This window comes from Argiope bruennichi, chromosome 4 (assembly GCF_947563725.1).
Source record: "Argiope bruennichi chromosome 4, qqArgBrue1.1, whole genome shotgun sequence".
Taxonomy (NCBI): Eukaryota; Metazoa; Arthropoda; class Arachnida; order Araneae; family Araneidae; genus Argiope; species Argiope bruennichi.
The window spans coordinates 19761386-19784312 of record NC_079154.1 but is presented as its reverse complement, the minus strand read 5'-3'; the positions used below and the strand labels follow the sequence as shown (position 1 = coordinate 19784312).

At 28.2% G+C, this 22927-nt stretch overlaps 1 protein-coding gene across 5 annotated transcripts in view; it reads left to right on the top strand.

Moving 5' to 3' along the window:
- Positions 1–22927, top strand: part of LOC129965643 (probable cyclin-dependent serine/threonine-protein kinase DDB_G0292550) — a 92727-nt gene that overhangs the window by 14005 nt on the left and 55795 nt on the right. The window contains exon 1 of one of the 5 annotated variants that reach the window (XM_056079722.1): positions 9070–9173. The exons of the other annotated variants lie outside the window; for them this stretch is intronic. The gene's annotated coding sequence lies outside the window, so the exon portion shown is untranslated. Of the gene's footprint in view, positions 1–9069; positions 9174–22927 lie in introns of those variants that run through there. 5 annotated transcript variants of the gene reach the window in all.

Genomic DNA, 22927 nt, shown 5'->3' with positions numbered 1-22927 from the left:
TTTTATTCACAATGTGATAGGAATCTATAAATTTGGTGTTAAAGCCGTGTACCAAATTTCATCCTCCTAGCTCATAGCGTTTTTGTCATAGAGAGATAAACATTTTCCAAAAATTGCTTTTTCGAACTAAAAGAGGTCTAAAACCCGGATATTAATCAAAATCTCGAGTACTAATTTTTGTGATGATTGCTATACTCTCTCTATATTACGTATAGGAGAAAGTTAATAAAAAATCTGTACCATATGTGGTAAATTTAGATCCAATGGTTAACATTTTCGATGATTTTGACCCCTTTCAAGTTGTGCGTGTGACCATTTACAATAAGTATATTTCTATAAACATTACGATGTTAAGCCTAATTACTAAGGCCACATAAAATATATCCACTAACGAATTTCAATTGTACACAAGAATCAAATTTATTTGATCTTGGTATCATTCGATAAAACATTCTCAATACATTAAAATCGAAATCGTTGACTTAATTATCCAGATTTTCTTTTGCATTGATGAATTTTTTTCGTTACAGTATTTTGATTTTATAATTTTAATTTTTTCGGAATTCACTTTGGAAACTATTATTCAAAGAAATCTATTTACGTGCTGTCTTAAAAAGTCTTAGTAAAGAGTAAGGGAAAATTTATGTGTTGCACACTATTTATTTCATTTTAGCAATTTTTATAAAAATTAACTTTTAATTTTAGTAAATGGTGACTTACACTGAGATAAATATGTTTAATAATGTTAACCAAATTAGTAAGAATATTAACTTATAAAAAGAATAAAAATGGAATCAAAATAGAAATTATGAATACGGCCTGAAGACCTTCTCAAGAATCACCTTCAGGCACGGATTCAAGCAAAGGATTTTTTCTATGAGGGGTCTGATTTTCGTCCAACAATATTGATCCCTCGTCATCCGAAAATCCCCTGATATTGAGGCCTTAGAAATAAACCAGTTTTTACAGAAATAAAACAATAAATTATAACTTCCAGTTTAAGTGAAAATTACAATAACATAATATAAACTATAAAAGAGCACAACCAAAAATCATTAAAACAAAAAGGAAAGAACATACAAGTAGCAGGTAAAACTTCTACAAAAAAGGCATCACGCTTCCGCTTTCTTAGCTGTACCTGCGTAAAGTGTTTCGTCATTGTAAGTAATAAATAATTGGAGGGTCTCAGCGCCATCTATTGAGTTAGTTAACATATACCAGAAAGCCTATTTTTAGCTGTGCAATTTAGTTTAGTTTAGTTTAGTTTGTGATTTTAGTTTAATAATGTTAAATTATTCATTGCAAGGAATGGTTGTTGTGACTTATGTTACTTTACCAGCCCGCTGACAGTTACCTGTCAGCGATTTAAGCGAAGTGAGCGTCTCTTATTTTTTCAGTAGCGCAAACTGGGGCCAGGAGCACGACTTAGCTATTCACGTGTCACAATCCTTTCTACTCCGAGATAGCCTGGTTGGTAGGGCTTTGGACTCTCATTCTTTAGGTTGTGAATTCGAACCCCGCCGACCTAAGACTCTCCGTGTGGACGGTAACTGGAGCACGTATAAATCTGTCGTTATCACAAAGTCCTCCATGTAGAAAGTAATACCACTGGGGTGCTGGTTCAGAGGTGATCATTCTCTGATTCAGGTCTAAATTACGATTTGTGGATGAGTGAATGAAATGCATGAATGAAGTCCGCAAGGAATGGTGAAACCTATATAAAAAAGTAATGAATAAAAATAAATAAAATATATTGCTAAAGATTCGTAACTAAGGCTAAATAAAATAGTAAGTCATGTTTATAAAAAGAGGGCAAATAAGTATAATAAATAGATTTATATATTCATTCTGTAAGAATGGCAACACTCATGTTGGAAATAATTTATTAATCCATTTCATTTTAAAGTAGATTAACTTAAATACATGCATACGAGTGTGGATATGTTTATAAAAAGTATAGGAACATGAGATTTTCTTTGAAATGGTGCCTTTTAATCGTCCATCCGTGTTCCTTCAGATAATTGAGCAGGGAATTGATCGCCCAAACCTTCTCTTTCGATATTTTTTGATCTGCAAGAAGATGACTTTTAATTCTCCAATTACACTCCTTTCGAATTCCAATTGAATGCATTTCAATAGGAAAGAACTGGAGAACTATGAAATCATTAAACTTTTTCCTACTGCTATTTAATTTAATAATTAAATTTCTTTATATAAGTTATTATTGTTAATTTAGTTTTGTCTTTTAATAAATGTTCTTCTTCCTAATAAATGCCTTCTAATATAATCATAATAAATTAAACTTTACACTTATGTAATATTATGTTTACAGATTTAGCCTGATTTTGTTCTATTGCTTCCACTTATTATACCAAAAATGCGTATTGCTAAAATAATTTTTAACTCACAGCGTACATCAGTATATTGACAATTTCTTTAGCTTTGTTTAGAGAAGCTAATTGTTTTCCTATCTGCTTTATTTTTTAAATGGCGCCCTTTTCCAGACAAAAATAAACGATGCAAAAATAACGTATTGTGGCTCATCTGTTTTCTATTATTACTATATAGTTAATATCTTACGATCTGTGACGATTTCATAATTCATTGTAATTCACTAATGTCTTGCAAAATATAGTATATGAGAAAATAAAATATATTACTATCGTTTTTTTATAAAAGAATTTAAAGAGCGAATTAAGCTGCCATTAGTTTTAGTCCAAACGCAAGCAAAGAAAACGAAAAGCATGATACTGAATTTGATAATGCAGTGCTGGAAATAACGATAAGGTCAAGCGAAGATTTTCAATAACTTTAAAGATTAGCGTTTGATATTTATGCAAATTTAAACACAGTGAAAAAATAAGCAGTCTCGTCCATGTCTATAAAAATAATGCGATAATTTAAATTATTTCTCCTTCAAAAATTTATTTTTGTCTTTTGGACATGTAGTAAATTAAGAATATATTAAGGTCACATGGGATTGTATTCACAAAACTGCTATCAATCTCCTTCTTATCGATTCATTTAATCATCTTTGAGGTCACAGATTTCAAAAATTCTGGAAAAATGTCTTTCGTATATTTTTTTAAAATTTTTTCAATGACAAATTTTGGTCCTTCTTTGATGATGTAAGTTTTACCATTTCTTTAAATTTCACACACCAAAATGTCCCATAAATTTTCCATTCGGTTCAGATCAAGGCTTTTTGATGGCCATACAAGAAATATACCATTATTAGCTTTTACCAGAGATTTGTAGAGCTTGAATTGTATATGGACGCATTGTCTTGCTGGAATATGTACCCTCAATACATTATCAGAGGCGCCTCTTGCAAAAAAATTTCTGCAAGGATCTCTTGGAGGTCTATTTAATTAATTTTAGCTTTCAAATAAGCAGTCATTCAACCATTCCGCCCTAAATCATTACTGATTCCCCATCACCATATTGCCATTCACAGCATTTGGATGATTATAGCAGGATATTATACCAATGCTATTTAAAACCGGCTGGTCAGTCGAGGTTAATTTCTTTTTCCTCCGGAAAAACAACATTGCGCAGATTATTTATAAAAGCAACATGTTTCTTTGCGAATTCCAAGCACTTCTTTTTATGTCTTTCAATTAGAGATGGTTGACGTTTCATTTTAATAAATTTTGCATCAGGATGTTTTGATAGGGCATTACACACAGTTCGGTTGATGCATGGAATGTTCAAATCCGTCACAAGTTGTAAAGAAGAAAGATTTTTAGGCTGTGTTCGATCAACAATGGACCACGAGGTCAATGTAAAGGAAACTTCCTGTACACTTCAGCTTTGCATAATTACTACTACTTTCTAAAAATGTATTCTCCACAGTCTTAGATCTGCTTAAGGTTCTTGTAATTTCCCGAGAATTTAAATCATATTCTTTAAAACCAAAGATTTTACTTTGTTCAAGCAATGTCAATTATTTACATCGTTGCATTTTCAAAAAATTACAATTTCTCTCTGCAACACTTAAAAGATTCACATAATCAACAAAACAAAATACGAAGGAGTGACTTATTTAACAAGCGATATTTCGCAGAACGAGTGGTGCGGCAACAACGAGGCATCACAAGCTAAATTGGCCAGCATCAATATGCATTGAGCGCTTGATAAAAGAGAACTCTCAAATCCACATGGAAGAAGTTTTGGCCAAGCAGCGTTGTATAATTCAAATCTAGTGATTTGAGCAATTTCTTTAAGAGCCTTAATCAATGAGGTTGATCTCTGACCAAGATTATGGGACTTGAGGTATATAGCAACGATATCGATGAGATGATGAAAGAACATGGACAGAACTATCGAAGAATTTATGGAACCGCATTCTCGGTCCAACAAAACTCTGCGATGGAGATTTGGTCAGGGGATGAGGAAAGAACAAACTCGGCAGAGCAAAAACTTTCCAATTAAATAAAGGAGATCATGAAAGCATGGGAAGTTATGGCACCGTATGCTAAGAAGCATTACTCTAATAAGGCAGTAGCTATGCGTTCTATAACCTCATTTAAGGATAATATTTCCTCTCATTTTCGACAAATTTTGAAATGTAACTAAAAATAAATGCTTTTTAGATAATCCTCCTGTAAAAAAAGCATGAATTATAAATAATAAAATACATTATTATAAATTTATTTCAGTATATTTTTTGGAATCGAATACATTGCCCTATGATATATAGACTATTGTTAAAACATATTTTCACTTAATGAATGTTTCCCATTTTGAGTAAGATTCAAGAACGAATTACTCTCCTTGAGCGAGGCTCCACTCTCTAAAATCCGCTATAGTAAAAGGCAAACGCGTTCGTAGTTCTTGAACAGTCAATTGCAGCATTTTCTGTAAGAAAGGTGATGAAAAATTACTAACATAATTTACACAAACATGAAATCCTTTTAAAACTGCTTAGTACATAACTATCAAGAGTTTCCAAACAATTTTTTTTTCTTCAGGAAATAGAAGAAATTATCGTACCATCTGACTTGCTAACAATTTTCATCTTAGTCACTCCAATGATGGGATCAGGCGGCAGTTTATTCCGTCGCAATAACTTGAAATTGCGTTTCCAAACACCGTTCGGGTCTTTTTCCTGGTAATTCTGGATTAAGTGCTTTGTAGAACTTTAAACGGAACTACCGAAGGTCATTGGAACAACAGTCGTAAAAAAAAAAAGTTGGCGTTATTCATTCATTCAGCACTCCTGCAAATGAATGGCAATGTTTTTGCAATAGAAATCCGAACGGAGTGCCACGATGGGATCAAAAAAGGACATCACGTAACTGTGACATGCTGTTCAGAAACATTTCATTGAGGCACCGCGGGATTTTCGATATCAATCCACACGCCATATTGCGTGGAATTCTACAGTTAGAAGAGTATTTCCCCACTGTTTAGTAGAATTTTTTTATTCTCTTTGCTTATGTTTTGGGTTTTTGAATCGGCTAGGAATGTGCATCCTGTATCATTTCCATGATTTTTGTTTGTGATGTTGCTGCTGAAGATACTTTAAGACATAGTAACATTAAAAAATATAGTTGTGCAGTTTGCAGCAGTTGATTAGAAATATTTAACCCGATTTCTCAAATATTTTATAATCCTATTTAACACTAGAATGTCCGGAATTTTGATTACTCTTAAACGTCCACCGATGTTGTTTCGAAATCGCGATATAAAATAATTGTAATGTCTAAATAATTACAGGACTACTGTTCAGTAGGGTTTAGTTTTAAGATTTTAAAATATTATTTCATGTAATTATCCTATATTATGACCCTTTATATCATAAAAAAACTGTAACAAAACAAATTACTCACTTTCAAGCAATCTTATGTCTTCATCGGAATCTAAATTAGAAAAAGATACCTCAACACCATCCGACTCATTCTCAGAAAGCTCACGCAACAAATTAGCAATTTCATCAGGGCTTACACCTTTTCTACGAGCCTTTGTTTCAGAGTATCTGCTCTGCACAAGGTTAGAAAATCGAATGGAATTTTATTTATGAGCAGATAAGCAAATGCTGTGTAACGAAACATGTAAGACAACAATTTTAATTCATTTCCGCTTTGAACCCAGTAACACTGCATTCAAGGTCAAAGAAATGTGCGATAATGCTATGGGAAGTTAGTGAACCATCGTTTGTTGAATTACAGCTATTTCTAATGATAAATTGCCTTGGTGTCGAAACGACACCAGCGGACGTTCTAGGTATATTTTGTCGTAACATCTCTCCTAATTAACTTAGAACCACAAAACTTTTTCTGTGCAATCATCATGGAAAATGATTAAAAATCACGAATTTTTTTTTAATTCCCTGCTGAAATGCAGAAAAGAGAACAGACTAAATAGGCCCCGATGGACGTTTTAGTATTAAATGTAGCCAGAAGCAGAATATTGAACAATTTATTAGCCAAGCAAAGATGAAAAATATTTTTGAATGTATTTACAGCGCATTCCAGTATATAGAATCTTTTTTCTTTATAAGCCTTTTTTTTTTTAAATGCATTCAAAATGAGTTATGAATCGCATTTATCGCATCGTTATGAAGCGATAAATATTTTCGATATCTGGAAAACCATGCTTCGCTCGCAGCTTTCTTTTCTTTCTTTTTTTTCTTTTGTAAAATTTCCTTTTTTCTGAGAAAATATTTAGATACGAGTTACAAATTGCTTACATATGAATATTTTTCAATCTTATCTACATGCGAACTGGTGCTGGCTTTCTGACTTAGGGGTCGCGCGTCTTCCTCGCGATCTGAGTGTCCCGGGTTCGAATCCTGGTTCGGGCATGGTTGTTCTTCCCCTGTGTTCTATCTGTGAGGTGTGTGAAAGAACCCGCTCTGTATAAAGCGGTTGTGCAAGCGAGTGTCATATTCATTTGAGCTAGAAGTCAAAATTCTATCCGCGAGGTCTTTACCCTCAGAAGCTAGTTATAAAAGTTATTTTGTGTAAAATCGTGTTTTTTTCTCGAAAGATACCGATATAAATAAACTTAGAAAGCAAAACCTTATCTAAATATGAAATTAGATCCCAATCGCTAGAGCCGTTTCCGAGATATTCGAAATAAATAAATTTATATATATATACAAGAATTATACGTTTAAAGAAAATATTAAAACAACTGCGAATTTTCATTTTTAAGATGCACTTCTCCTCTACTGGCGATCACATACACTTACCACTACAAAAAATAAATATGAAATTTCAAAATAAAGCATTATTATTGGCTACACTGCCATGATAATGTTTATAATATGGCATATTAGCTGCAGCGCAACATGCTTCATGGGAAAAATTGTTTAAAATTTTATATACAAGTAGAACGGAAACGGACCGTTGGACTTAGAGTTACAAAATTTGGTACGTAGTTAATTTCTGGAATAGCATGTGCTCACAACGAATTGATTTGATTCATTAAAATTTTAATAAGATCTTTAAATAAAAACTAATTGAAAATTTAAAGTTTTTTCCCTTGGAACTTTGGAGCATGTTATAGCAGGAAAACTATTTTTATTCCATTTTAAAAATCAAAACAAAGCCAATTTTGTTTACGTATAATTAGTTCTTCGTTTTAATAAAATTCTAAAAATATTTTTAAGCTCATTACAAAAGTATTTTTCATCGTTTTGGTGCCTGGATTGATACTCAGGTACGATCCGACGATATGAAATAATTTTTTGTGTGCACATTATACGATTAAGATTAAATTTTTTAAAAAATAAAGTAAATGTAGAAGAATTAAGCTTAGAAGAATATAATGTTTTGATAAATAGAGGCTCATTTTAAAATTCTTAAAAACTTTTTTGTTTGTTTAGGTACAACGAAGTACATATTCTGTGTCTTTTATATTATATAGAATAATTATAAAAACGAAGATTTGTGTATGTTTTTAAAAATTTTTATAACCTTTTTGAATGAAAATACTGTTGGGAAAATATAATTCCACTTAACGAACAGCAACTCAGTGAACCCACTTTATGCAAAAGAAAATATATTCACGCATGTTGTTTTTATGGGGAGAAAAACACAATGGTTTTAAAGATGATTTGTATATTTTGCTTGTCGAAGTAGATTTTGAAAAATTAGAAATGTAATTTTAACATATAATGATTCTTTTATTCCTGATTAACTTTATAAGTAAAAGGAAAGTTTTAATAACTTTAAGAAGATCATCATGTTTTAAGTTATTTCTGTCATATTTAGTTTATATATATATATATATTAAATTAGAAGGGCTTTTAATATTTGAAAACAAGCATATGGTTTCAAGGGATTCGATACTTTTGCTTAAATGAATTTAAACTTTCCATTTTGTTGGATATCGGAAAAATCTAATAAAAATAATGCATAAACCACTAAAATCAATATCAAATTATATACACGAGAGAAATATTATATTATTAACAAATCTAATTTTTTTTGTATTTTATGCATTACATAGACGAAAAAAATGAATTCATTAGTGAAAAAATGATCTAGAGGAAGATTTGCTAATAATTTATAAAGATTTCCTTATTTAATGTAAATAGATCATTATTAGTTAAACTAACTCATTTTTTTCTTAATTCTTTGTTTTCAATAATTGGATTATTAAAATATTTTGCAAAGGAAGAATCAGCTCTCGAAACAGAATGAAATTATTTTTTTATTTCAAAACGCATTCATTATTATTTATTTTTAAAATTTATTCTGTTAGTAAATTCATGCTTTTTGCTAACCTCAATTTAAAGTTAAAAATTCTTTCTCAAGATCTCTACCTCTTTTTTTTTTACTGAGATAAAATTTATCATTATTTAAAATGACTCCCGATTTTGAAATTTTATGAATAAACAATATTTAATTATCCGATGTTTAGTTTACTTTAGAGGTTATTTGATTAGCTTATTCAGAATAATAGCTCCTTTACTGATATTAATCATTTTTTTAAATATTTGAAAAAAAAATATATCGTCACGAGGAAAATTTATTGTGAAATTTTTATCTTGATTGCATTGTTCGTTAAAAGCATCTAATCCATTGAAGCCTGACATTGAAGAAATCTTGACATGAAGGTAGTATATTTATGAATTTAAATAATCCCGGCTGTTTTCGAGTAGTTTATTGTGGAAGTAGAATCAGTTTGTTTCTCTATCTGTGTGAAAGAAAATTAGGCAGGTAAGCTGTCGTCTTTGACTAATTTGAGCATGAAATTGCTGTTGCTTTTATTATAAGAAATGACGTTGTTTGTTTTTCACTTTTGATAATGCGATGTTTCATACATTTTTTTATTTTTGAAATACATGTAGAAAATCGATACCTTTATTCTTTATAGTATTAATGCTTTTATCATATTTAGTATAAGAGTTGAAACACATTATCTTATATGAGTAGCAGAATAATGAGAATTTATTAATTATTTTCATGCCAAATTGAACAAGAAAACTTGCTTGTGTTTGTCATTTAAATGATTTCAAATATGTGTGTTCCATTTCTTTTATTATTATTTTATATTATATGCGATACTATTTTGAGTATTATTAAGTTTTTTTGAGTGGAAATTTTTATTTAATTATTCATTTCTCTATCCGCTACTGAATACATTTATTTATAATATTTTTCTTTAATGTTGACTCATCCTCAAATTTTATTCCCGATTTTTATAGCAGCTTCTTGGTTTTAAAATGATATTGAATGCGTGATTATACTTTTCGCATTTATAATAATTACAATAAAAAGTTATTTCATAATTATACTAAATGCCTGATAATTAACTTTTCTGATTTCTAACTTTTTAAGGTTCACTTAACTTATAAACAATCTAATCACTAAATTTTACCATTGATAATTCGTTGTTCATTTTCATTTTATTCAAATTTTTGGATTTCAAACAAAATTATGCTGGTTTTGAACACTACAGCAATTTCATCATTTGATATTTTTGTGAGTATATATGAATACTTTTTTTTTTGCAAACTCTCATCTTGCCATTTTATTTAAAGTAAAAACTATAAATGCATATAAAACTGATTTATTTATTAGTTGGTTTATAATAATGGCAACTATTAAAATAAGCAGAGCATAAATAAAAAAGCGAGAAATAAATCAGTTATTTATTTTAAAAGAATTTCCATGAAAACATTTTAAGAACCGAGGAAACCAAATCGCTGTCAAATTTATGTCAATAGTTTTCAAAGATAATGACTTTCATTAAATTTTTAAAATTTTATGGCAATGGTAATGAAATCATAGGAGAGCGTTTTTATTTTTGAAAAATTAATTTAATTAAATATACCTTCCGTTATAAAGTATTTTGTCAGAGAAATGAAATGATTAGATATGTTTAAATCTTTATCGTTAAAATCGTTTGTAATTGTTTGTCTTTATCGTTGTTTAAATCGTTAATATCTTTATATCGTATTGAAGATTTAATCTTTCAATTTCAGTACATCAAAAACCAAACAGAAAATTAAATGGAATGATCTTTTGATCAAATATGTTTTATTATCCATTATTTGATGCGGTAAAATTTAGTTGCTTCCGAAAATTAATATAAATATTTTTGAAGAGTACTTAATTTCATTCCGATAGCAATAATATTTATTGAAAAACTTATAACGGAGGGACCGAGAAATAATTTTTTCTGCTATATGAATCACATTTTATTAATTTTCATGTAATTAAACAGTTATTTACAAAATCAAAATAAGGTAAAAGGAAAATTAATAAGGAATATTAATTTATATTTATATCTCCACTATCTTTGTTACTGATTTTAATGATAAATTGCTTTTTATTAAAATGAAATTCGAATATTTCTGCTAACAGAAAATTTTAGAGTAAAACTTTCTTTTGTAATCAAGTTATGTAATTTCACCTAGAAAAATAAAATACATTCTTAACTAATTAATAAAATTACATCACAGATGTAGATCTTTAATCCACAGCTTTTAGTATCGTTATAATATAAATAATTCTATTGCTACAAAGTTTTGGCAAATTCACATTAGAAAGAATATTTTTCTTATGAAAATAATATTCAACGACTTTGCACTGTATTATGCTATTCAAACTTTTTAAAATTGTCAATTTTTTCATGAAATATTTAACATTTAATTTTAATATCAAAATTAAATAATTTCAATTCAATGAATAATATCGAATTTTGATTATAATAATGAGAATAAATGTTTCCTAATGGTAAAGTTATTAACATTTGATGTAATTCATCTTCATATTCGCTTCCCAATTTGAATTTCAATTATTTTTTTTCTTGTTTGGGTAAATTATATTTTTAGCAGAATTTTGATTTCATATAAAACTTAATGATTCTGAAAAAAAAAAAAAAACTTCCGAAGATCATTATTTTCTATGCAAAGACTAGATGATGCAGAAGGAGAGGAAAGTGTTTTCTTATTTTGTCTAAAACAATGACTTTATTCAAACCGACAGGGAAAAGAATTATGTGTATTAAACTAAGTCCAAGGTTAGATGTAACGATATATGTGCTTAAAAATTTATATTTCCTTCAGTTTTGAAGGAAAAACCTGCTGTCTGGATGTAAATGGGTGCACTTTATTGCGTCAGACGACTTTTAGTGGCTCCGTTCAATAGATTGTGAAATGCAATGTATGAGTTTTTCTGATAATTTAATTCACTGAAATTACCTATAAAAGCAGGTCTTAGGAGTTTATTCCTTTCGTCAGTTTTGTATTCTACATCTGCAAACATCTTCTATGAGAGATACATCTATTTACTGAATTATTTCGTATAAACAAAGATGCATTACATCGAATGTATTCATATCACACAGCACGTGCTCTCTGCTTGCAGCTGTCTCTTTAAAAACAGAACACAATAGCGACTGTTTATTTTGTTTTGCATAGAAAATTATTTCCCAGTACATTATGTTCCGCATTGAAATCCACGGTGCACAAGAGACTTTGTTTCATAACGAAATTCATGAATCTTAACAGCTTTTATTCACAAAAAGCTTTGTATTCTTTCTTAGGGCACTCGTAAAAATTTTAGTTAGCTATATAAGTTTAATTTTTAATACATTTAAAAATATTTCAATTTTATCTTAGTTAAAGAATGTCATTTATGAAAAAAGCTCTCTATAATATGCTGTTTTGAATTTGTCAACTTAAAAACCATATTACTATTTCACTTGTTATTAAATCATAGGAGCTTTAACTGATATTGCTTACATAGTGTTTTAGTACATGAAAAAGACTTTCCCGGAATTGCGCAGCGTACGTAATATTTTATGTTTTTTTATAATTTTAAAAATTTAACAAAATTTAATTCATACTGCAGTTGTTCTATACCTTTTGCTTCATTTATTGATGAGTCTTGATTATTTTCCTATATTTTTTTTAACACTTTCTAGATTTTTTAATTTTTTTATTTATCGATATATCTTTCCGTAAAACGAACTTCACAACTCATAAAAACTCACGGAATAATGATTTTTTAACTTATAGTTTAATAAGCTGTAATGCTTTAATAAATATTCTCACTAGGCGATACAAAGAAATACATTTTTCATTAGTTGTATACTTTTATCAAAATAAAGCAACATCATTTCTCCCGAGATATAAGTTGGATATAAATGTAATTTTCCTTCTATGAACTAGTTATTAAAACAGAATATGTGATAAACTGCAGAAAAGCTTCATATTATATAAATGCTTGAATAGACTTGATATTTATCACTTGTTCGATATTTTCTTTATTGTTAAATTAAAAGTAAAAAATAAATGATCTAGGAGAGACATGAATGTGATTATAGCTTTTAGTGATAAAGATATAACGGAGGCAAACAATAACAATAATAACAACAAAAGACATGTGGTAGACACATCGGCATCCCTTGTTTACATAGATACGTAAATTATACAAATGCCTTTTTTTATAAATTTTTTCAGAAAAAAAAAGTAATTTCTCTTAAAACTTATCAACTTTTTTCTTAATTCTTTTCCTTTAGTAATTTGGCGAATTTTGTAAAATTTAACATCTACTTATTTTTATACTAACCGCCTCTGGCAAACAGTTGATTTGTCAGGATTAATGGTTTTTAAAAATTCTTATTATTTCTTCCATATATATATATATATATATATATATATATATATATATATATATATATATATATATATATATATAAAGAATCAAGTAAAAAGGAGAAATAGAAACAGAATTAAACCAAAATAAAATAAGAATCCGGCTTGAAGACTTTTTCAATGGTCACTCTCAGGCAGGGGTTCAAAACAAGGGATTTTTTCTGTAAGGGGTCTGACTTCTAATCCAACAATATTCAGCACTCGTCACCCGAAAATTCCCTGAAATTAAGGCCTAAGAAATACACCATTTTATACAAAAATAACACAATGAATCACAAAAGTATACAATCACCAATTTAAGTGAAAAATACCTTCTTTTACAGCTTCTAGATATTTTTTCTTCATTTATCTATATATCTTCCAGTAAAACGAACCTCACAACTAATAAAAACTCACTGAATAATGATCTTTTAACTTTATAGTATAATAAGCTGTAACGCTTTAATGAATACAATGGTGCTCTTTTAGTTTGATTCAGAAATAATTTTAATTTTTGATTGTTTCAGAAATTGGCTTTAATTTGGAATTTCATAATGCTTATATTTTGATTATATATATATATATATATATATATATAAGAAAAGGAAGAAGAAGCAGTATTTTAAAATGGAGACAATGGCATTTTTCCACTGTTGTATGATTCTGTACTAATGCTGAAACTTAAATGGCGTGGAAAAATGAACCGAATCTTCATATCATACATACTAACAAGGATGAAAAAAATTCTGAAGAAGTAATATTAGTAGCAACAATGTGAAAGATTAGAGTTTCACTTTAACAATGAAATATATCATTATAAGATAAGTTTAAAATATTTTTTAAACTAATTAAAAATGAGAAGAAAAATTGTATTCCAAAAAATGTAGTATCATTGACACGAAATTGATTTGAAGTTTAAGATGCCATAAAAACTATTTATCTATTGTGTTATTTTTGAAAATTTGGCAAAAATGCTAAATTTTCTTAATAAATTATCTTATCTTAATAAATTAAAAGCAAGGAAATCCCTCTGAGGTGCAGACTCCCCCTTCCCAAAGTAAATCTGTGCCAAATTTCGTAGTTCTGCGTTAAAGGATCTGATCTGTAGAACGCCAACACACATACATACACGCTGATTTTCATTATAAATAGATACAGCAATAGAGAGATTCCTCACCATAAGTAAATGGGGAATATACAAAAGATTGCAATACTCTAATAATAGTTTATAAAAACGTTTCATTATTATCATTTTATCCTTTTTTCAACTAGTTCTTTTAATATAAATGCTATAAAATCTTTAATTAGTTTTCTCATATTAACTACAATAACTTTTATGGCTTCTAACCGATATTTAAAATTATTTGTCGATATTTATAATTGGAATCAAATGATAATTTTCTGAAAATATTTAATTAATTTTATGTCTAGAGGAACACACAACGGAACAAACTTCCAGGGCTTTAATGTTTCAAGAAGCGAGTGAAACATCTATTATAAAATTCAATCTTTACATACATAAAACAATTGAAATTAAAAACAAAAGCACGCAATAATGGTAAGGCTCATATGCTCATATAAATGATGATTATGATTATTTATCATAAATTTTAATTTTTCCTTATAAAGCCTTATTTATTAAGGTTCTAATTTGTTATTAGCATAACCAAAGTTTTAAAATTAGTTTATAAGCCGAATTCATTCAGAAAAAAAAGCATCCTGAAATAAGATCTCTCTTCTAAATTATGATATTAATAAAACTTTGTTCTTAATTTTTAATTAAAGGCTCAAATGAATTTTATGCTGTATTCAAATTTAATTGCAGTTCATTTTATAAGTTTCTTTCTTTCTTTTTTTTGATATGCCAATTATAATATTTACGCACAAGAACGTTCTTCATAAACAATAGAATTACGTAAGATTGTGCTACGCGTATTAAAAAAATTGCCAAACAATTCTCTAATTATACGTGCATTCTACTAGTAAAAAAAAAAAACCGAATGTGAATTATTGATGGAGAAATTCTGTTTTCTTCTTAATTGGCTTTCACAAGCTATTAAAGTGCGCATGTAAGTAAAAAGCAAACACACACGTAACGCATGTGTGAACTCTCATATTCATACATTCTCACCCTAATTTGTTAAGATGTCTTCCTTCTGTGCTAGTCAGTGCCGAGTTTTAAATCAGTTTGTTTTATAGTTCTGCTCTGCATTTATTGATGCACAAGATTCAAGAGTATTAAATTAAATAAATTCGTGTGAAATATATCATCTATGTATAGTTATAGAATTTAATATAATTGTAAGAATTATTTCATGTGAACAACTGTGCAAACGGTTTTTATTAAAAACAAACGCTTTTTTTTTCTATTTTCCTTCGCTTGATTAGTTTTGTTTTTGATTATTTAGTTTTGATAAGTCAATAAGTTTTGTTTTTGAATACTTTTAACTGCATTATTCAAAAAGTTAAGTTGTAACAACATTAAGTTATTCTTTTTTTAAAAAGATAAAACTGTGCACTTCAATAAATATTCGATGAGTTCTTGTATAATGATTGTATTTCATCGCATAATGAGTGATTTATGAATGTTTCCTTGGTTTTTTGCATATTTAAAGAGATAAATATTTAATAACCGCAATGATTTTGCAGATAAATAGTTGTACAGTCATAAGATTACTAAATATAATTTTTTAAATAATTTATTCATTCACCGATAGGGTTTTAACGCAATCTTATCAGTATAAAATTTTTGTATCTCTTTATCGTTGAAATAAAAATGTCAGCATAATTTGTTATTTATAATCCTTATCTTATAGATCTAGATTTCTTGCATTAATTATCTGCAATTTCCATTTGCAAAGCTGCATTACTTGCTGCTCCTGAATAATTTCCTTTTATGTCAAAATATGGTATTTTTATACATATAATTCCCAAAAATTGTAATGAGTAACCCTAAAAATGTTACTACCTGATTTCAAGCTTTAAATGAATGAAAATATTTTTAATATTTTCATTGACAGAATATGTTATAATAGTTATTTATTTAATTATTGGTCATGGTATTTTCATTAAGTCCTGGCTTAAATTTCAATATTTTTGTGCTCAATTTAATGTACATGAAATTGAAACATTCAATTTGGTAGATTTCTACAATATAGATGTTAAATCTGTTTATAGAATTTTAACCATCTAGATCTCTTTATTTTGTAGGTATCGATTATCTCTTTTATTTTCTAAAAGTCAGATAAACAGATTTTCTCTGTTTGGACTTTTTTCCAAATTGATAGAAATCTACAGATTGGTGTTAGCTCCATATATCAAATTTCTCCCGATTAGGCAAAGTACTTAAAAGGTATCATGTTCAAGGATATACAAAATTCCAAAAATATATTTTTTTGAGCTCAGGGAGATCTAAAACATGGAGATTCGTCAAAATATAGAGTTCGAATTTTTTTGACGATTATTATACTTTCTTTAAACTTCGTATACTAAAAAATAAAAACTAATCCAAACTTAAGAATGCTTTTTATTTAATAATTTTTCACTGTGCTAAAAAATAATGTGCTTATTTAATAATTTTCCATCTATCACTGTGCTACATTTGGCGCAATTACGTCTAATCGTCTGGCCGTTCGTCATGAACATATTATTTAAGACTTCTATCCAAAATTTCTGTTAATCTCATATTAGATATAAGATAGATATCCCAGATTAAAAGCCTATATGTATATATATTTATCAACAATCAAATTATAAAGTGGGAATAGAGTGTAAAATTTGGAAAACAACGCATTAATTTGCTAATCAGGAGATGAAATCAATGCAAAATGAATTATCCTTCAGGGTGAAAACAATATTGTTTCATTTAATTGTATATTATCTGTAGAAAATGCTATCATTTCTTAAGCGATCCGCATTGATTTCATCCCCTGATGATCAAATTTATGCGTTGTTTTGCAAATTTCACACTCTGTTTCCATTTTTAAATATTGATTTGCTATTTATTTTCCCAACGTTCCTTGAATTGCAACATTTTGCGCATTCGGTTTCCAGGTGTTTTTGCTTTTTTCATATGCTTTTAAGCATTGCTTATTCTTCACCCGGGTAATCGCTTTTTCACTTTCTAATTTTTGTTACATTTTTTTGTTTTTACCTTTTATCTTTTTCTTGTTTATTATTTTGTCCATATATATATATACATGTGCTCGCGTGTGTGTGTGTGTTTCAAAAGGAAAAAATATTCTATTTTTATATAAAACTGCTTTTTTAATAAAGATATTCTGCTTTTTTCGGAAATCGGCTTTCACAGTATAGCTTTTGAAATATTTATCGTCTGCTAATGTTTTATTTTGGAGTCGGGTTTCACTGTATAGTTTTTCCATTATCTATCGTCTTCTAATATAGCTTTATTTTGGAGTCTCGGCTATCACAGTATAGCTTTTGAATTATCTATCATCTGCTGTTGCAGTATTTCCCTTGGAAATCACAGTGTTATTGCCTAACTCGCGCAATGTTTTTTTAAAAATAAACCAAACAATTTAAAATATTGTTTGTTTAATCGATAAAGATTGTTGGTTCAGGGATAATTTCAACTAATTAAAATAAGGTTATTAGAAAATAATGCAGAAGGTTGTCACATTTGTCGAAAGTTGCAATTAAAGTTGCAACCTGATTTCCAAATTATACATTCTCTGAATTATTACAAATTGTCTTAATTAATTTAAGTCATTAACCAGTTCAATCACGAGACAATCAGATTACGCATGCGTCGATATTTTGAAAAACGATGTTTTTTGTTTTTTTTTTTATCTCAAAATCTGTTGAGCTCCAAAACTTTGCCAGCTAGAAAAATTGAAAATAAAAGTTTAAAAAAAATTATCATTATATATATGGAGAGAGAGAGAGAGAGAGACCGATAGAGAAGTCCCGTGACCAGTTTAAACAGGTTAATGACTTAAATTAATTAAGACAAATAATAAAAAATAATAATGTTCTCACATAATAACTTGAAATTTGGGATTGTAGTTTTCACTTTTTTATTTATTTTAAATTTCATTTTTAATATTTATTTTTTAATATTTTTAATATTTACAGTTTTAATATTTTTATTAATTTAATATTATAAAGTCTTTCTAATTTTGAACTTAAAACTTTTTCTTTTAGTTTAATAGCTTTTAATTTTCCCCTTTCTGCCCTTACCCTCTATCAAATTTGAATGCAAATATAAAGGCCTGATTTGGATAACCAACTCAACAACTTAAGCCAGTAAAACTACTGTTATACACTTTTTATATGTGAAAGTTACAATTCGACTGATTAAGGAGTAGCAGATTTTTAAGCCTGTCACTTATACTGAAAGAATTGAAATTTCATACACCGTGTAAATTGATAAAAAGTGGGTAATAACACATTGAGATCGTATACAAACAATATAATTGTTTTAGATGGTTGGAATAATATGATGAATATTACAATTATATGTTTATGACGAAGGCAAGCAGTGACTAAAGGGTTGATGACTCTTGAACAAAAACGTACATATGGTCATCATGATGAGGCCGTTTTATATTTATTGAACATGATGAATATGAATTTTTATAGAATTTTTCTATCTTTGAGAACAAAATTACGATAAACCAGTGAAGACAGTTGCTACTTTGTAACATTCTCTCTCATATCTAATCTAAAATTAGCAGAAATTTTGGTATAAAACTATTATATAATACGTTTCGGATATATTTACTTTGAGTTTGATTTTTTAAACTTCAAATTTAATTAGTGTTATTTAGGAAGCTTATATTATAATGATATATCTATCAAAACTTTTAGAAATGAGTAAAAAAAAAAAAAAAAAAGCTGTTCCGAATTCTCAGAAATTCTCTTTTTACAACACAAGAATTAACTTATATAAGTTACCATTTTTCAACGAATGAAGATATACAATTGCAAATTCTGATATATTGTCCATAAACTTTTTGTCCTATTTAAAACAATTTATGTAATTTTAAAAGTAAATATATGCCATTAGAACTCTCAAATCGGATTAAAAAGTTTCATGCATCAAAGAACTTTTTTCCTTCTTTAAAAGTTTTACTTTCAACCTAAAAAAAACTATTTATGTTTTTCAGAATCGATGTTGGCTTTACAGAAAGAGAAAGCAAATTTCACTCTTTGTTTGATTTCTTAAAAATTTTTTTCCTCCGTTTGAATCTGGAACTTTTGAATTGTACTTTCTTTTATTAAGTACCTCTGGTTTAGGAAAAAAGGAAAAGGATTTGTCCAGAGAATAATCGGAAAGTTTTTTCTACAGTGTTTAGATTCAGATCTTGGTGGATTTTGTTTTCCTAAATAACTTATCCAAGTTTTTAATATTCTGTAATCAGATTTATTTAAGAACTTTATCTTAAATGTATTAAGTTATATTATTCCAAAATTGATATGCTTATCTTCGAGTTCCTAAGTTAACTCTTTAAAGGGCCATTTTTTTCTAGTCATATTATGTTAAAATATTTTTAGGCTTGAAATTAGAATAAGAAAAGGGATTCATTTAGCTTATTAGATAAATTTAATTTGATTCATTAATTAATTTGGTTAATTAATAATTAAGTAACAAATCAAGACACATCATTTTTTGTGATATAAAGAACTGACGCATCTAAGTTTCTGTCTTTCTATAAAAATGTGTCAGAACTTATGCCATCCTACATCATTTCATACAAATATTGATAAATTTGGTGAGAAGCATACTTCCCACGGCCTTAGAAAGGGTTAAATAAATTTTGCAGTTGTAAGTATCAACTTCGGTTAATAATGATAATCAAGCTATTCATTTCGAATTTTTGCAATATTTATTTTAAAATAAAACCGAGTCTTTTTTTAAAAATTTTGATCTGGCAGGTACGTCAGAGTTTATTATTATAGAGCGTCTTTATTCCTCATGTAAATTATCATTTATTTTGTCCTCATGATAATTATCATTAAAATTCCTGATTATAACTTTCATTAAAAATATAACTTATTTAGAATATCACTGCGGGTATAATCATTTATTTGTTAATTAATATTATTATAACTATATAAATCTATCATGTGTATTATTTGTTTGACTTCTAAATTATTCCAAATTATTTTGGGAACTGTGTTATTAAAATATGTTTAAATTAGTTAAATCATTACCTAATATATAAAAAGTAATTTTGGTTTGTTCAAATTTATTGTTTGCACTTACGCGAGGGTTATAGACATAGTATAATTATCTATTATATAAAAATGAATTTTCATATCTATTAAGCGCATCTATTAACTACGGATTAATCTCAAAATAACTCGCCGAGGAGACACAATATATTCAGTAGAAATGCTGAATTCAGGCTAGAGGTTAATATGTCGTAGCTATTGTACGCAAATGCCATGCAAGTCATTCTCTGAATTAACAAATTTATAAGAAAATATCTGAGAAAGTTTTGGGAAAATCAATCCTGCGATTTTTATATTTTAATTAAAAATTTAATAACATTTTAGCGTTTTTCGTAGTAACTTCCGAAGATATTATAGTAAAATAATTTTGAACCATCTTAATTTTCAAAAAATTATCTTTTCAACTATATTAACGATTTTATGGTATAAATATATTTTCTATGTTTAATCAATTTTTAAAGAAAATATTTTATCATATTTTCTTACATTAATCTTGAGAATTCTGAACGAATGTTAATCGAATCACGAAAGATACAATAAATAGAGCAATGAAGCAGATCATTTATGAATTGTATATTCATGCGCTTCAGAATCCCAAGATAAAAATGCGGCAAGAATCGAAGTAATTATTCTTAACGGAAAGTCGAATGATGAATATGTGCTCATTCCACGCATTCCCATTATTCCCACGGACATGCTTTTTGGTTTCAAAGGGCTGCACTTCCCCATTCGACTTGAATTCTCGATGGCCATCAACAATGTGGCAAGGCAATCACTTTAAGTGTGCGGATTGAAACTAGAAAATCCATGCTTTTCACATTGTCAGTTATAAGTGGGATGTTTACGAATCGGACAGCGAAGAAATTTGTTTCTGCTGAATACGAAAAAACGAAAAAATATTGTGTATCCTAAAGAACTAGAAAAATAAGGTAAAAAAAAGAGTAAATATTATTTGTACTTCTTCGTTATGCGTCGTTAAATTTCAATAAATATATTCCACATTGAAGAGAGGCAGTCGAATCTCCATGGCCGAATGGTCATGGCACTGTTCAACAGACCTGGGTTCGAATCCCGCTAGAGACAATGCGATTAATAGTATATGTAAATACTTAATTCCTTGATTTTATGTTTTCCTTTATTTCATGTCCCAGAAGATTCTGGATGTTTCTTTAGTTTACCAGACAAGTGTTCTGGACTTTTCTTACTGTCTCCAGAAGAGTATTCTGGAACTTTCTCTGCTTATATAAAAGCAGAAGATTTGCCAGTCACTATTCTCAGTTCTGAGTTCAGTGAATAAATTGGTTTAGCTGTACCTCTTGTGTGTGCGCCATTCAGTTCTATACTATAGCATCTACGTGACAATATTCATTGATGATAAGGCAATAAATATCACATTTTCTATCATTCCTAATTAAATTAGATAGCTTTTTCAGATTTCAAACGATATTTCCAAAATTATTTCTTCTGCTGCAACAGCGTGCCGCAGGAGAAAAATTATATAAAACTAATCGCTTTTGGCTATCAGCTGGTTCGCCGGGGATATTGGTTACATTTCATTGTAATTAAAGCGCTTTGATATATTTTCAGGTCTATGCTTTTTACGAATTGGCAAGTATTAAGCCGTGTTATTTTAATTGTCTTTTTTGAGTTTTGTAACTTTGAAGGGTGTAACTTTGTAATGGTGATCATTTCTAAGACATCAAAGAGTTATTAAAAACTTAAATATACGTTTCACCTAATTTCACGGTATTATAACTTCACTTTTTAAATTTGTAATTATTTAATTAAACTTTAATTTAATTACTCAGATATGAAATAAAAACCATCTTTTTTAGCTTTTAACAGTGGAAGAAAATTACGTGATTAAATATTTGATGAGACAATGAAAACAATTTGATTTTTAGGACAAAAATGTTATCTAGTGTTGAAAGTATTAAAAAAATTCCAATAATCAAGATACCTTAGCTCGACAGTAAAATTGGTATAATTAAAAAAATAATTTTTTTAGATTTTCAAACAATGTAAAAGCCAATTTTATGAGATAATAATTTCAAAATTTTCGTGAAAAAATAGCAAATGTTTTTTAGTTTCTAACTAATTAAAAAAATCACTCCACGTGTAAGGTATATGTCTGTCAAATTTGGTAGCTGTTTATCATATAATTTATCCTACAAAGTGCCAGCAGACATAAAAATCCACACACATTCATCTTTATTATTAGTAGAGATTACTATAATATTGCATATAAATAGAAATTTCCTTAATCATTAGTAAAATGTTATTGAAAGATGCATATTAACTGATCAGGCAGGCTAGACCGCTAACTAGGGTCTATAGACAGAGGAGTAAGATCAAAACTGTTATCAGTCTATTTGCCAGTAAAAATTACAGATTCTAAGAATTATAAAATATTAAAATTATAGTATATATATTTTTTAAATAATTAAAATCATTATTGAATTGATTAACATTTATTTATCATTTATTAAAATTTGAATCTATTAACAAGCGCTGCATGTAAAGAATGATAAAAATAACCAGATGTTTAACGATTAACTGGATTATTAACTTAGGTGTAAGCTTTATATTTCTACTTTCTCGTGTGCGAAGTGGAAAGAAAGTTATTCTGAG